We start from the raw sequence: 13,309 nt of genomic DNA, 5'->3' as shown, positions 1-13,309 counted from the left end.
TTCATCTCTCTCTCTCTCTCTCTCTCTCTCTCTCTCTCTCTCTCTCTCTACGGTTCTCAACTCTCAACAAGAATAACGTAAAAAGATCGTCTGTGTGTCTGTGTGTGTCTGTGTGTGTGTGTCTGTGTGTGTCTGTGTGTGTGTGTGTGTGTGTCTGTGTGTGTGTGTATGTCCTGTATGTCTGTGTGTGTGTGTGTGTGTGTGTGTGTGTGTGTGTGTGTGTGTGTGTGTGTGTGTGTGTGTGTGTCTGTGAGTGTGTGTGTGTGTGTGTGTGTGTGTGTGTGTGTGTGTGTCTATGTCTGTGTGTGTGTGTGTCTGTATGTCTGTGTGTGTCTGTGTGTGTGTGTGTGTGTGTGTGTGTGTGTGTGTGTGTGTGTGTGTGTGTGTGTGTGTGTGTGTTGGGATGAGGACACAATAGATGCGCATGTCAGCCTCCACTAGTTAATTCATCAGTCATCAGCGGCCAGTGGAGCGGACACACACACACACACACACACACACACACAGTTGCAAATTATATCACATCAAAGTTACGGTCAATGGTAGAGGCTAATGTCCCGGTGTATTGTAAAGATAGATTGACTCTCTCTCTCTCTCTCTCTCTCTCTCTCTCTCTCTCTCTATATATATATATATATATCAGCTGTGGAGTGCGGTAGTGGAGTGGATATAACACTCAACTCCAACCCAACGATATCCGGTTCGGGTCCCACTGAGGCGCCTCCAGTCGACCCTGCTGCCGGCCAAACTGTCTCAGGAATATTTTCCTCACGAGCTAAATTTAACGTTTCCATCAAATTTCGTAAATACGTGAGGTTGAAGATCATCAACCAATCAGAAGCCAGTATAAAGCAGGCGGGGAGCCAATCACAGTCCATAGAATACGAATGAATAAGTGCCACCAGCCAATCAGAAGCCAGTATAAACCCAACGGGGAGCCAATCAGTGGACACATCTACAATTACTTGGAGTAGGACGTCTCCTCCGCCTCCCTCGTGACACAGTCGCCTCCCGGAGCAGATCTGGAGGCAATAATCCTTAAAGAATTAATTTTCTTGCCATCAACTTCATATAAAACAAACCCAACTCATTTCTGGAACTGAACCCGAAACCAGACTCGAACCTGACTCCGAGACTCATGGATTCGAACCCGATACCGAAACCGGAGCAAAATCAGGGGCTGAATGTCATACTGAAACCGGGGTTACTTAGGTTAGGGTTTGGTTAAGACTGGTGACGGTGGGCTGTAGGCTGTAATTAGGGTTGGTTAGGTTAGGTTAATTATGCGGTATAGTATGTGTGATTAGGTTAAGTGATGATTAGGCTTCGGATCTGAGGATTAACGAGTTACTATAATAGAAACTCCCAAATTGGATATCTTGTCCTCCCCCTCCCCACTCCCACTCCCCCCTTCTTCCTCCCTCTTCCCCTCCTCCTCCCCTTCCCCTTCCTCCTCCTCTCCCTCCCCCCCTCCCTCCCATTCCCCTCCTCCTCCCCACCGCTAATATCTCAGATTGGACTCCACTTGTTTATTTTGTACAGGAGAAAATGTATTGATTTTCCTGTCGGGGGCAGCAAGGCCCTGTGAACGGGAGGGAGGGGGGCGGGGAGACGGGAGGAGGAAGATAGAGAGGGAGGAATAGGGAGGGGGGGAGACGGGAGGAGGAAGATAGAGGGGGAGGAATACAGGAAAAAATATTGTGGGAAGAGAGAGAGACAGATAGATATAGAGTGAGAGAAACACAATCACTGAGAGACAGAGAGAGAGACAGACAATGAAGGAAGAATTTTAATAGGGTGTCAAGCACGTGTTGTTACCTAATAATCACTGGACACGACACACTCAGGCGACTCACACTAGCGACTCACACTAACGACTCACACTAGCGACTCACACTAGCGACTATCAACAACTCACATCAACTTAGAAGACCAAATATCACATGAACACACAAAACTTGACGAGAATTTTCACAATAAATATTAAAAGAAAATACAACGAAATAACAAGAATTAATTATAAGAAAAATCGGCGACATGATAGCGATAGAAGCTAAGAGTTATAACGATACATTATTGCCACTGACCAGAATAGACCTCAACGATATAAGTCTTTGAGAAGGTCATAATATATCGAGGAAGATCATGAGACTAGAATATATAACACGGCTATATTATAATGACTATCTGGGCTATATTATAATGACTATCTGGGCTATATTATAATGACTATCTGGGCTATATTATAATGACTATCTGGGCTATATTATAATGATTATCTGGGTTATATTATAATGACTATCTGGGCTATATTATAATGACTATCTGGGCTATATTATAATGACTATCTGGGCTATATTATAATGACTATCTGGGCTATATTATAATGACTATACGTTATTTTATAATTGTTATATCCAGTTAACTGTTATATTCAATTAACTGGTATATCCAGTTAACCGTTATATTCAGTTAGCCGTTAAATCCAGTTAACTGTTATATTCAATTAAATGTTTTATTCGGGTGAAATATTTCCACTTTTAATAACCATTTATGAACTGCCATTTACCTGTCGTCCAGTTGCCTGAGGGTCTGTCTGTCTGTCTGTCTGTCTGTCTCTGTCTGTCTGTGCGTGCAAATATAAATAAATAGACAGACAGACAGACAGACAGACACAGACATTAGGGTGCAGGCCATGATCGGCTGGCCCATGAGCTCGTTTAACAGCTGGTTGTGTCTAGGCGCTAATTGGTCATTAAAACCATGGTGGTCGCCTTAACGAGGTGGTTGGCAACACCCTGACCCCCTTTCGACCCCGCTTTCCCGACTCGTTTGACCCCGCTTGTACTTGAACCTCGACAGCCAATCAGCGGTTAATTCACAATTTCGACGACCAATTGCATGTCGCTATTGAAGGCGCCGTAATTTTAGGTAACCTTGTCGAATTTTACACAGTCTGGTTAAATTGTTAGACTGTCTGGTAGAGTTTTAGACTGTCTGGTAGAGTTTTAGACTGTCTGGTAGTTGTTTTACACTGTCTGGTAGTTGTTTTACACTGTCTGGTAGTTGTTTTAAACTGTCTGGTAAAGTTTTAGACTGTCTGGTAGTGTTTTAGACTGTCTGGTAATTGTTTTACTGTCTGGTGACTGTCTGGTAGTGTTTTAGACTGTCTGGTAGTTGTTTTTGACTGTCTGGTAGTGTTTTAGACTGTCTGGTAGTTGTTTTACACTGTCTGGTAGAGTTTTAGACTGTCTGGTGATGTTTTAGACTGTCTGGTAGTTGTTTTAGACTGTCTGGTAGTTGTTTACACTGTCTGGTGAGTTTTACACTGTCTGGTAGTGTTTAGGCTGTCTGGTAGTGTTTTAGACTGTCTGGTAGTTGTTTTACACTGTCTGGTACTGTCTGTGTTTACACTGTCTGGTGAGTTTTAGACTGTCTGGTAGTGTTTGGAGCTGTCTGGTAGTTGTTTTACACTGTGTCTGGTAGAGTTTTAGACTGTCTGGTAGTGTTTTACACTGTCTGGTAGGACTTTACACTGTCTGGTAGAGTTTTTAGACTGCTGCAGTGTTTTACACTGTCTGGTGGGGATTTTTAGACTGTCTGGTAGTGTTTTAGACTGTCTGGTAGTTGTTTTACACACTGTCTGGTAGTGTTTTAGGGCTATACTGGTAGTGTTTTACACTGTCTGGTAGTTGTTTTACACTGTCTGGTAGTTGTTTTAAACTGTCTGGTAAAGTTTTAGACTGTCTGGTAGTGTTTTAGACTGTCTGGTAATTGTTTTACACTGTCTGGTAGAGTTTTAGACTGTCTGGTAGTGTTTTAGACTGTCTGGTAGTTGTTTTACACTGTCTGGTAGAGTTTTAGACTGTCTGGTAGTGTTTTAGACTGTCTGGTAGTTGTTTTAGACTGTCTGGTAGTTGTTTTACACTGTCTGGTAGTGTTTTAGGCTTTGTCTGGTAGTTGTTTTGACTGTCTGGTAGTACTGACTGTCAGTGGTTGTTTACACTTACTGTCTGGTAGAGTTTTAGACTGTCTGGTAGTGTTTTAGGCCTGTCTGGTAGTTATTTTAGACTGTCTGGTAGTTGTTTTTACACTGTCTGTGTTAGTTGTTTTACACTGTCTAGTAGTGTCACAGGCTGTCTGGTAGTGTTTTGACTGTGTCTGATGGTGTTTTACACTCTGTTAGGAGTTTTAAGACTGTCTGGTAGTTGTTTTACACTGTCTGTTGTTTACTATCTGGTTGAGTTTTAGACTGTCTGGTAGAGTTTAGCCTGTCTGGTAGTTGTTTTACACTGTCTGGTAGAGTTTTGGAGCTGTCGGTAGTTGTTTTAACTGTCTGGTAGTTGTTTTTGACTGTCTGGTAGTGTTTTAGACTGTCTGGTAGTTGTTTTACACTGTCTGGTAGAGTTTTAGACTGTCTGGTAGTGTTTTAGACTGTCTGGTAGTTGTTTTAGACTGTCTGGTAGTTGTTTTACACTGTCTGGTAGTGTTTTAGGCTGTCTGGTAGTGTTTTAGACTGTCTGGTAGTGTTTTAGACTGTCTGGTAGTGTTTTAGACTGGCTGGTAGTTGTTTTAGACTGTCTGGTAGTGGTTTTAGACTGTCAGGTAGTTGTTTAGACTGGCTGGTAGTTGTTTTAGACTGTCAGGTAGTTGTTTTGACTGTCAGGTAGTTGTTTAGACTGGTAGAACTTTCAAGTCTACACGATATTGTCTATTGGAGAATAACTGGCTGGTCCAATTGCATTTCTCACTCGACCAATCAAAATCACATCCATTTACTTTAGAGCCAATCAGAATGATGGAATGGCTGGAGATCTTGTACCGACTGGTGTGTTTCAAGCGAGACTCAATGTTAGAGTTAATGATCCATTAGGGAACGTTTAAGTTAGGTTACGTTAGGTTAGGTTAGGTTACGTTAGGTTAGGTTAGGTTAGGTTAGGTTAGGTTAGGTTACGTTAGGTTAGGTTATTATCGTCTCCCGTAAGATCAACACCTCTACGAATGTCGTGTTGGGATGTGGGAATGATCTGATCTCTCTCCTCCTTTACCATCTCTCTCTCTCTCTCTCTCTCTCTCTCTCTCTCTCCCACCTCCTCACCCTTCCTAACCACCCTAGTTGGTCTGTCACATCGAATATTTGTTGTACATTTATCCAGAGAGAGAGAGAGAGAGAGAGGAGAGGAGAGGAGAGGAGAGGAGAGGAAAGGAGAGGTCCGTCCACGCCCCTGTCCCCTCTTCCTTGAAACCCTCCTTGACAATATCCAATCTAAGAGTCCTCCACCTTATCACCGATCCAGACCTTACCGCCACCCTCTCTCTCTCGTCCACTATCCTTCAATGCTTTATTCTTCCACCACTCTAACAGTCACTGGGCCGATGAAACTCTATCCATCATCCAGCCAAAATTTGCATAGGAACCCTCCACCGTCTCTACTTCACTCCTGGCTTACGATACACTGCAACCCTCACTACTTAAACGTAGAAACACACTCCTCCCTCCCTCTCACCATCTCCTCCCTCCCTCTCACCATCTCCTCTCACTCCTCCCTCCCTCCCTCCCTCACCTCCCTCACTGGCCTTGGTAACACTGCTTCTCACATTGTGTTATGCCTCGCTGTACTTGGTAACGCTGTGTGGGGGCGACATTACCCCGGCTGTGTTGTCATCAAGTGAGTGTAAACACCGATATTGTCTTATTGACGTGAGGCCATCGACCACCTCAAGTGTCTTCGTCCCGCCACAGGCAACGAGCTGAGGCCCTTCCCCTCCCCCACCCTCCCTTCCTTCCTTCTCCCCTTTCCCCTCCCCCTCCACCTCCTCCTCCCCCCTGGTGACCACTGACTCTCTGGGGAGGACACTATCAGGGGGACTAATGTATTCCTATATTTTCTGGGGCGAGGGAGTTGTTGTATTACCTGTGGGGGTAGTTATTGTATTCTCAGGGAGGGGAGTATTGTATCCTGTTAGAGGGAGTGAACCAATGTATTCTCTGGGGGGGGGGGGCAGACAATATTCTCTGGGGAATTATTTTAACTTGAGATATTTGGTATAATTTGTCGTTGTTACCTTAAAATATTTGTAATACTTAAAAATAATATCATGAGTTATTTCCCCCTTTTGTCATTACTTAAATACTGGACAATTAGCTCAAATATTCTGTGTTGAACAAGTCCTCGCTAATTAATGAAACGGTTCGCTGCCATTTGAAATTCTCTTTTATATGTTAAAATGCTTGTTATTACCCAGAATTTACCGTTCATTAGCCAAAGGGTTAGTTAGTGTTGACATCAAAGTCAGGTGTATTGGCCAACAGAAAGTTCTCTCAGCAATGGAGTCAGTCAGTCAGAGTCGGTTATTCAATCAGTCACTCATTGTCGGTTATCTAGTCATTCCATCAGTACACAATGAGGCAACTTAGCCGACACTGTACTCGGCCTCCCTCACTTCCTCATCTGTAACACTAGGTACTGCATCCATGAGAGACAGACAGACAGACTCCAAGGCATTATCCATCCATTTTTAAACCCAAAATTGACACCATAATACCAATACCATATCCATCAATCCACCTCTATTGTTTTGTTTATATTTACATTAACATATCTATAGGGGGGAGAAGCCTCCAGCCCTGATAACTTTAACAAGACAAGAAACATTAAAGAACTCCCCACGAGAGTCGATAACGGGTGAGGCGGCAACATTGACCCGCGGAACAAATGTTAAAAAAGAACCACATACAAACATCTCCCATTTTTACCCTCGTTATAATGATTCACTCAATATTGTTCGCACCAAAACAACAAACTCGCATAGAATGAACAAAAAAATACATATGTATATTTGCAGCCATTAGAGTTGAGTTATAACAAACAAAAACTCTATGTATACAGTATTTTTTTTACTTCAATTTAAACAAATCACTCAGGTATAGTTGTACCCTAAATAATATTTAAAAAAAAATGCAATCATCGAAGCAGAATAAAAGGAAAACATTTGTGTGTGTGTGTGTGTGTTTGCGCGCGTCCATTAAAATGAATGATTCAACTCTCAGCCGTACCCGAAAATAACAACAAACCTGGAACAACAACAACAACTAAAAATTACACCGAGCCAGCGGGAACAAACAAACCCTGTATAGGTAACCAATATTTATGCCAAAGTATCATTTACAAACAAGGAAAAAAAAGTTGTAGGCAGGAGGTTCCTCGGGGAGTTTGGGCAGGGTATTGTTCCGTGGCGGCCATTGTGTTCCCAGCTTTTGTTATCGACTGTCAAGCCGTTCACGGTGATGAGCTCAATATAAATATCTTTTGTTGCGTTTAAAAGCGAAATTGAGCTGCTGCTTCTGGTGACGAGGTCGGTAGAGAAGTAGGGGAGGGTGGTGGGTAGGGGAAGGAGGGGTTGGTTCTGGTAATGGCGAAGGAATGATGTGGGAAAGTTATGACGAAGGGATGGTACAATGGTGATGGGAAAGAACTGGATGGTACAATGGTGATGGGAAAGAACTGGATGGTACAATGGTGATGGGAAAGAACTGGATGGTACAATGGTGATGGGAAAGAACTGGATGGTACAATGGTGATAGGAAAGAACTGGATGGTACAATGGTGATGGGAAAGAACTGGATGGTACAATGGTGATGGGAAAGAGGGGGGATGGTACAATGGTGATGGGAAAGAGGGGGGATGGTACAGGACTCTAATGATGGGAGGAAGAAGAAACGATGGTGTACAGTAAGTGATGGGAAACGGTCAGGTACTTAGAGGTGATGGGCAGCTTGAAGTCACGTCACCAGGTACCGAAGCTTGAGGAAGACAGTACCTACCGAGAACCTACTTTTAACCATATAAGCTTTACTTGAACCAAATAAGCTTTACTTGAACCAAACAAGCTTTACTTGAACCAAACAAGCTTTACTTGAACCAAATAAGCTTTACTTGAAGCATTTTAGTTTTTAGTTGTTTATTTACTGGCATGACCCGGATTTAAAAAAAAAATGAAAAAAAAACATCCTTCAACAATTTCCTGTAGACCGGCGTACTGAAAATCCCGCGGTCGTTGTCTGGATTAAAACCTGAGTAAGCGTTGCGGGGGTCGTCAAATCCTTGTTTACAGCTACAGTATCAGCTAAAACGAGAAGCTAATTCCCTCGGTGGACGTGCTGGAGTAAGCTATCCTGGAAGCTGACGAGGAGGAGATTGGGCGTCACTCTGGCCGACCACTGGTGAACGGGAGTGTCAGTGTTGACTTCTACCGGGCCACGGGTCTGTGGGTCTTTATCCAAATACTCCTATATCCCGAGCTGATCAAAAATAGCTATTAGGATTAGGGCTTATTAGGACTAGGCTGCTAAGATAATGATATGGTTAGGTTAGGTAGTTGTAAGCCATCCTACCCTCAATATTTTGTCTTGTCAGGTATTTGAAATTAGATGACAACCCCCCTACAACCCCCCCTACAACCCCCCCCACAACCCCCTCCCACAACCCTCCCAGCTCCCCCATGCCCTCACCCCCACAACCCCTTCCCTAACCCCCGCCTCAAAAAAAATAATAAAAATAAAAATAAATAAAATCCATTTAACGTTTGACGCTCGAGATTGATTGGCTGACGCTCGACCAATCACTTCACGCTCTAAACTTCTTGGACAGGGTTTTGTTTACGTCTTATTCCTCGGTCTGTTTTATTTATTTATATAACTGACGTATAAACAATGGAATCACCTGAAGATTATCCCCCCCTGCTTATTTCTCCCTAATATTACCCTCAATAACGCTAACCTAACCTAACCTAACCTAACCCAATCCTCCAATCTCATCCAACTCAATCCCAACCCAACCTAACCTAACCTAACCCAACCTAACTCTAACCCAACCCAACCAAACCCAACCTAACCCAACTCTAACCTAACCCCAACCTAACCTACCCTAACCTAACCTAACCTAACCTAACCTACCCTAACCTAACCTAACCTAACCTAACCTAACCAATTTTATTTTATGTTCAGGTGTGAGGTGTAAATTATTGCCTGTTTATTTGTTTGTTTAATATATTAGAGCCTTTAATAATGTTTGTGTTCTTATTACAGGTAAGTGAGAGCCGTGAAGAGGCCACACAGACAACTGGTGTTAGTGAGTACTGGAGGCCACACAGACACCTGGTGTTAGTGAGTACTGGAGGCCACACAGACACCTGGTGTTAGTGAGTACTGGAGGCCACACAGACAGCTGGTGTTAGTGAGTACTGGAGGCCACACAGACAACTGGTGTTAGTGAGTACTGAGGCCACACAGACAGCTGGCGTTAGTGAGTACTGGAGGCCACACAGACAACTGGTGTTAGTGAGTACTGGAGGCCACACAGACAGCTGGTGTTGGTGAGTACTGGAGGCCACACAGACAGCTGGTGTTGGTGAGTACTGGAGGCCACACAGACAGCTGGCGTTAGTGAGTACTGGAGGCCACACAGACAGCTGGCGTTAGTGAGTACTGGAGGCCACACAGACAGCTGGCGTTAGTGAGTACTGGAGGCCACACAGACAGCATATCTCAACTTACATCAATAAACGCACAGACAGACAGACAGACAGACAGGCAGACAGACAGGCAGACAGACAGACAGGTGTTATACCTTGTGGTCTTGTTCACACGTGTTATTAGTCGCCCTTGAACTGATGGTCGTCTTTAGAAGCAACGACATGGAGACGACACAACAATAGTCTGGCCTTGATCATCGAGTCGTTTCCTTTGATCCTTGTTGACAATCGGCCACTTGTTATGCAGACAGATTCCTTAAGGGCGTCGTCATCTTTCTCTGATGTAGACCTGCAGTGTGTGTAGGAGTCAGGTGTGTGGAACATGGCACTTAGGAATATTACACATGTGTCATGACCTTACACTACATTCTACTTGGTGTTGACCTCGATGATCATGGCGAGAAGTGTGAATGTCGGTCTATTTATTCCAGTCTGTTATCATTCTCGACCATCTTTCAGTTTCATTTTACGTCTATTGTTTCTCTTCTCTTCTCTTCTCTTCTCCTTTGTCTTCTCTTCTCTTCTCTTCTCTTCTCTTCACCTTTGTCTTTCATTCTAAATACAGGTCATTATTGGTTCCTATTTTTGTCTTGAAATTATTCCCAACTACACCTTCCCTTCACTCCCTCTCTCCCCTTCTCTCTTCCCTTCACCTCCCCTTCTCTCTCCCCTTCACCTCCCCTTCTCTCTCCCCTTCACCTCCCCTTCATCTCCCCTTCCCACCTGCGTCTTACCCTGTCTCTTTCCCAGTCTTCCTTGTCCATCTCATGAGTTTCATAATATTCTCCCCTTCCACGACACTCTCGCTCCTCTCCCCTCCCCCTCGCTCCTCTCCCTTCTCTCCTCTCTCTTCTCTCCTCTCTCTTCTCTCCTCTCCCTTCTCTCCTCTCCCTTCTCTTCTCTCCCTTCTCTTCTCTCCCCTCTCTTCTCTCCCCTCGTTCTCCATCATCCATGAGCCACACCACTTTTAACTCCTCCTCCCCTTCCTCCTTCTTTGTCTCCCCACCCATGTTCTTGTTTCCACTTTCTTACTCCCCAGTCCCTTCTTGCTCTCTCCCTCGGTCCATTTCCCCCTCCCCTTCTCCCCTCGCCTCACCTGCTGAGGAAGAGACTCGTTGACAAATTGATTTCCACACCTGAATAGGAAGCCGTCAAGGGTGTTGTAGCGGCCCCACAAAGAACCGAGTGAGATAGTGTGTGTGGCTCCAGGCAGGTGACTCACAGGCCCACACACACCATCTGACGGCACACCTGAACGCCCGGGTCACAGGTGAGACAGGAGGTGGGCCAGGTGGGATGTTAAGAAATACAAAAGAAAGAATATTAGGCTGTCAGGAGAGTGAGAGAGTCAATGAGAGTGTCTTGACGGAGGTTGCTAGGATTTTATGAACGCTGGATTGTAGGAGGTTGAAGTGAGAGGAACAGCACGAAGTAGGAGTAGCGTTAATATAAACACTACACAGACGACTGACTGTTGGTAGTGCGGTGGTCGAGGCTGTGAACTTAGGGGCTTCTGAAGTGCTGAGAGAGAGATAGGGAGAGAGAGAGAGAGATGGGGAGAGATATATATCTAAAGAGAGAGAGAGAGATATAGAGATATATATGGAGAGGGAGAGATATTCCAACTAATGGACTAGAAGGTATTCCAGACTGTAGACTAACACGGATGAGTTCCAGACAATATGTTACCAAGTTTTCAGATAAAAGTTTCAGAGGGATTCCAGCCCATAAACCAGGTGGGATTTTTGTGACCATTGATCAGGAGGGATTCCGGCTCTGAGGTACCCCAAGTGGCACTCAAGCAATTATTTCAAGCTATAACTCAGACGTAATCCCAGGCCTGACCAGGAGGAGAAAATGTCATGCAATAGTTGAAGTTAAGTCTTGACCAAAGGTTTACTTCCCTCGCGAGTTATAATTAATGTTAACGAAGAAAAAGGTAAACAACAACAGCTGGTTCTGGTGAGTGTAAACCAAAAAATAGCGGCGAGGTTATTGTTGTGTGGAAGAGTAATTGGCTGATTCTTAGTGTTGTATCGGAAACAATTTCAGTAGTTGGGAGTTTATGAAGGGTCGACCAGGCTGGTGTGACTGAGGGACCCCAGCTCTAAGGGAACCCAACTCTAAAGCACCTCAGTTCTAAAGGACCCCAGCTCTAAGGGATCCCAGCTCTAAGGGAACCCCAGTAGTAAGGGACCCCCAGTAGTAAGGGACCCCCGTCATATCGGACTCTAGTTCTAAGGCTACGTTAGTTCTAAGACCCGATAGACCTAAGACCCAATATAAATAAGACCCTTTTGCTGCCCCCACAGTCTTTTGTGCTGTTACCGTCAGACGGGTTTACAGTTGGTTGCGCCACAGGAAGCCTCACAAACCTGCTGTGAACTTGAGTTGATTTTACCTCAAAAAGATTTTCGTCGTTTTCGTCTTTTTCGTCTCTCTTTTTTTTTTTATTTATTATTCTTTTCATATTTTCCTATTGAGGGTTGTTAAAGCTCCTTGTTAACGATTTGAAGGTTCCGTCGTAAAATTGTAACAAGTTTGCCTTCGTGTGTGTGTATACTCTCAAGTTCTGTATATACTCGTAGCGATATGTATATATTTTTCTGTTGCCTTGTATATAATGATGTGTGTGTGTGTGTATGTCTGTGTGGGCGTTTATCTTGATGTGTGTATAGATATGTACAGTGGTGTATGTATGAATGTATAAAGCAGTATACAGAGGTGTGTGCCTAGGCGTGTATTAGTGGTGTATGTATGAATGTATGAAGCAGTATACAGAGGTGTGTGCCTAGGCGTGTATTAGTGGTGTATGTATGAATGTATGAAGCAGTATACAGAGGTGTGTGCCTAGGCGTGTATTAGTGGTGTATGTATGAATGTATAAAGCAGTATACAGAAGCGTGTATAGTGGTGTCTGGAGGAGGAGGTTTGACAGAGGTAGACCAGCGGGTCGTGATCCTGGCAGCGTCTTAATTAACTTCTCCAGGCTTGTAATATCCTCACGTTTTTAATTAGTGAGTGAGAGTGAGAGCCTCTGACGCTCTCCCACCTCCCACCTCCCACACACACACGTCTCCTTCTTGTTCATAGTTGTTAAGTGAACCAATATTTTATTTTTATTTGGAGAGTGTTGGAGCTGGTTCACTGAGCTGTTTGTCGAGGTTGGCTTCAGTGTTGACCGTGTCCTCGTGGTCAACTAACTGACATTTGGCTGAGGAAGCCGTGGATTTTTGTAGGGTCTTTGGTGGTGTTGATGGTAGTTAAAGGTTAAATGGGCCCCAGTCTTATCAGTCCCCGGGCTTAGTTCAAACACACGCTGGTCTCAGTCCTGTTAGGCCGCAGCCTAACTTAACCTTAGGATCAGCGGCCATTGATATTGATGTCCACCAGGACCCTGGTGCTGAGTGTCTCGCGAGGCACTGAACCAGCCAGTCAGTGAGGAAAGTTGTGTACTGGTTACGGTGGTAATTATAGCGAGACCTCGCGGGTGGGTTCACCTCCCAGCTGGTGTGAGGCAGTCAGGAGGTCTCACCCAAGCAAAAGTTCGTATCTTTACGTCACCTTTCATTTATTTTGTTGAACAATTAGATTTAAGAGGAGACGACGCTTAGATAACTTGTAATGATATATGGTGAAATAGACCCCAGTCCTATTGGCTAGTTTATATAAGGCCCATTTTACCTACGGTCCTGGAGATACTTAATCCAATCCAGCACCCAGTATAGCACCTACGCTGACCACTGGGTGTCCCTGGAACACGGACATAAGCGAG

General features: G+C 44.3%; 1 protein-coding gene across 1 annotated transcript in view; it reads left to right on the top strand.

Annotated features, from left to right (window-relative positions):
- LOC121858416 overlaps window positions 1-13,309 on the top strand; it is an 80,349-nt gene that overhangs the window by 40,867 nt on the left and 26,173 nt on the right. The gene's annotated exons all lie outside the window — the stretch shown is intronic.

The sequence above is a fragment of the Homarus americanus genome, unplaced genomic scaffold (assembly GCF_018991925.1).
Source record: "Homarus americanus isolate GMGI-L3 unplaced genomic scaffold, GMGI_Hamer_2.0 scaffold57980, whole genome shotgun sequence".
Lineage (NCBI taxonomy): Eukaryota > Metazoa > Arthropoda > Malacostraca > Decapoda > Nephropidae > Homarus > Homarus americanus.
This window is presented reverse-complemented; position numbering and strand designations above follow the sequence as displayed.